The sequence below is a fragment of the Podarcis muralis genome, chromosome 12, assembly GCF_964188315.1.
Source record: "Podarcis muralis chromosome 12, rPodMur119.hap1.1, whole genome shotgun sequence".
Classification (NCBI taxonomy): Eukaryota; Metazoa; Chordata; class Lepidosauria; order Squamata; family Lacertidae; genus Podarcis; species Podarcis muralis.
Genome location: NC_135666.1, coordinates 36,701,295 through 36,704,390, shown reverse-complemented (window position 1 = coordinate 36,704,390; position 3,096 = coordinate 36,701,295). Strand labels below are relative to the sequence as shown.

General features: G+C 43.3%; 1 non-coding gene across 1 annotated transcript; it reads left to right on the top strand.

The window, feature by feature from the left end:
- Window positions 1–1,722: 1,722 nt before the first annotated feature.
- Window positions 1,723–1,807, top strand: TRNAI-GAU (transfer RNA isoleucine (anticodon GAU)). Its single transcript has one exon. It is a non-coding gene; the product is annotated as a tRNA-Ile (tRNA).
- The last annotated feature ends 1,289 nt before the right edge of the window (window positions 1,808–3,096 follow it).

Here is a 3,096-nt window from a genome sequence, read left to right as displayed (position 1 = left end):
TTATGATTTTTAGAGTTTGATTAAATATATTCCAGTGAACCTTTAGTAGACTTAAATTCACTTGACATTTACTCATATTGCTACTTGAGGGGAAGGCAAACTTCTATCCGAAATGAATTGATTTTTCAAATGTAAAATCAGGACTCGGAGAATTTATGTCTCTGGTAATGTGCCTCTAAAATGTATTTACCATTTAGACAAGAAATATTTATCTACCTAACTCATCTGAGCTGAGTCGACAGGAGCCGAATGGAAAACTCGGAGTAAAGCCATAATGCCTGGCCTTATTTAAATTTTGAGGTTGTTTACATCTTATGACAGTCAGTCACGCTCATCTTTAAAGAAGTACAGTGGTACCTCGGGTTAAGTACTTAATTCGTTCTGGAGGTCCGTACTTAACCTGAAACTGTTCTTAACCTGAAGCACCAGTTTAGCTAATGGGGCCTCCTGCTGCCGCTGTGCTGCCGCTGCACGATTTCTGTTCTTATCCTGAAGCAAAGTTCTTAACCTGAAGCACTATTTCTGGGTTAGCATAGTCTGCAACTTGAAGCGTATGTAACCTGAAGCGTATGTAACCCGAGGTACCACTGTACTGTATATGGTTTCACTGTAGCATTCACATGTTGAGTTCACGGTGGCTTATGGTAATAGGTCATAAGACTTCATCATCCCACAGAGTTTATAATTACTGCAAGTGATGTTGCTCCAATTTAAAAAAATAACAGGCTTTGGATATGAATCTGCCCAGGTAATGATGTGCAGATGTATTCCAAGGAGAGCACCATTGCCCCAAAAGTCTTCCTCTGCTCATCATTTACAACTGAAAAGATTATGGGCCTATGGGCCAACTTCTGAGGGAAATAATAATAATAATAATAATAATAATAATAATAATAATAATAATTTATTATTTGTACCCCACCCATCTGGCTGGGCTTCCCCAGCCACTCTGGGCAGCTTCCAACAAAGATAAAAAATACATTAAAATGTCACACATTAAAAACTTCCCTGAACAGGGCTGCCTTCAGATGTCTTCTAAATGTCAGGTAGTTGTTTATCTCATTGACATCTGGTGGGAGGGCGTTCCACAGGGCAGGTGCCACTACTGAGAAGGCCCTCTGCCTGGTTCCCTGTAGCTTTGCTTCTTGCAGTGAGGGAACTGCCAGAAGGCCCTTGACGCTGGACCTCAGCGTCCGGGCAGAACTATGCGGGTGGAGACGATGGGGGGGGGCGATGTTGTGCACACAACGTCAGGCCATTGGGAGGAGCCAGGGGACAGAGAAAGGACAGGGCGGCAGCACAGCTTCAGTGACCAGGGGTTCCTCCTTCTGCCACCGCCACTAGCCAAGGGCGGCTTCCCTGCCCATTCCCCTCCATGGCAGCAGCAGGAGGAGCCAGCCATTGAAACCACACCATGTTCGGCTCTGCGCTTGGCTTCCTCCACCCCACTTTGAACATTGCACCCTCCCCCAGCCCCCCAAATATTGTGGGGCACAAGTTTGCTCGGCCCCTAGCAGATGGCACCCCTAGTGCCAACTTTGCCCCTCTCTGGGTCTTTATCTACAGCCACAGTGGAGAGATGTGAGACGGTGGGCCTGCTTCTCCATCCAGAAAGGACCCCTTTTTCTGCAGCTGAAGAGGGAAATTTGCTCTGCCTCGCAGCCTGTGGCATTCAGAAGGTGTGGGTTCAAATCCCTAGCATTTCTGAGTAGGACAGGGGATGTCCCTCATCTGAATCTATAGCTCAGCTGGTTAGAGCGTGGTGCTGATAATGCCAAGGTTGCAGGTTCGATCCCTGTATGGGACAGCTACATTGCAGAGGGCTGGACTAGATAATCCCTTACAAATAGACCCGAAATAGACCTGAACCCCGAAGAGCTGTTGTCAGTGAATGCAGAGAATACTGAGCAAGGTGGACCAATTTTCCAAGGGCCTTCTGGCGGTTCCCTCACTGTGAGAAGTGATGCTATAGGGAACCAGGCAGAGGGCCTTCTCGGTAGCGGCACCCGCCCTGTGGAACGCCCTCCCATCAGATGTCAAGGAAATAAACAACTATCTGACTTTCAAAAGATATCTGAAGGCAGCCTGTTTAGGGAAGTTTTTAAAGTATATGTTTTATCGCTATTTTATTATTACTATTAATATTCTGTTGGGAACCGCCCAGAGTGACTGGGGAAACCCAGCCAGATGGGCGGGGTATAAATAATAATGTATCATCATCACCATCACCATCATCAGTATAAGACAGCTTCCTATGTTGTCCTTTAATCAGTTATTATTATGGTATCAGTTTATAAAGGCTGCTTTCTCCTGTTTTAATTATTGTATTTTTTATGGTGCTTTATAAATTGCTGTGTTTTTATTATTTTATCCTTTAAGCCACCCTAGGAGTTTCGTTGTAAACTGTGAAGGGTAGGATGTAAATCTCAGAAACTAAATAAAAATGCCCTGTGCTTAAATTCTCTGCCTTGCATTCATTAACCTGTTTCTCCTATCTTAAAATTGTTTTGGATACAATTTAAAGCATTTCCCCCAATTAGGAATATCCACATGTTGCACATAAAAATAAATCAAGATTTACAGAACCAATAGCTGAGTGGATTTCCAAGGGCATATGAAAATGACATCAAGCATTTAAAATGACTGCTAAAGCATAAACAACATTCTAGGGCAGATTAGTTACATAATGTCTTGTAGGATTTTGTGTTTTTTTTAAGAGTGATAATGGCCCATAGATGAAGGTAAGGACATTGTTCACCTAATATTTTTTATGTCTTAAAACAGGCTTTGTTCCAGAGCAGAATTGCTAATCAAAAGTTTACCATACATATAAATCCACATTAATTTGAACAGGGAGCCTGCTGGGAAAAGGAGTAATTTGCCGGGAAAGAAAATTTCTACTCCCCTCCCGTACCTACAGACTTGACCACATGGAAAACGAGAGCTTCCTCTTCCTGGAGAGTGCTGATTGGCTGACCCCAGTGATGTAAATTGGTCATTCAATCATCAATTCCTGCTCAATTTATTTGAAGTTTAAAAAGTTAATTGTTTGGGGGGCCCTAAACCATTGTTCAGGTGAAAGTACTGAAGTTGTTC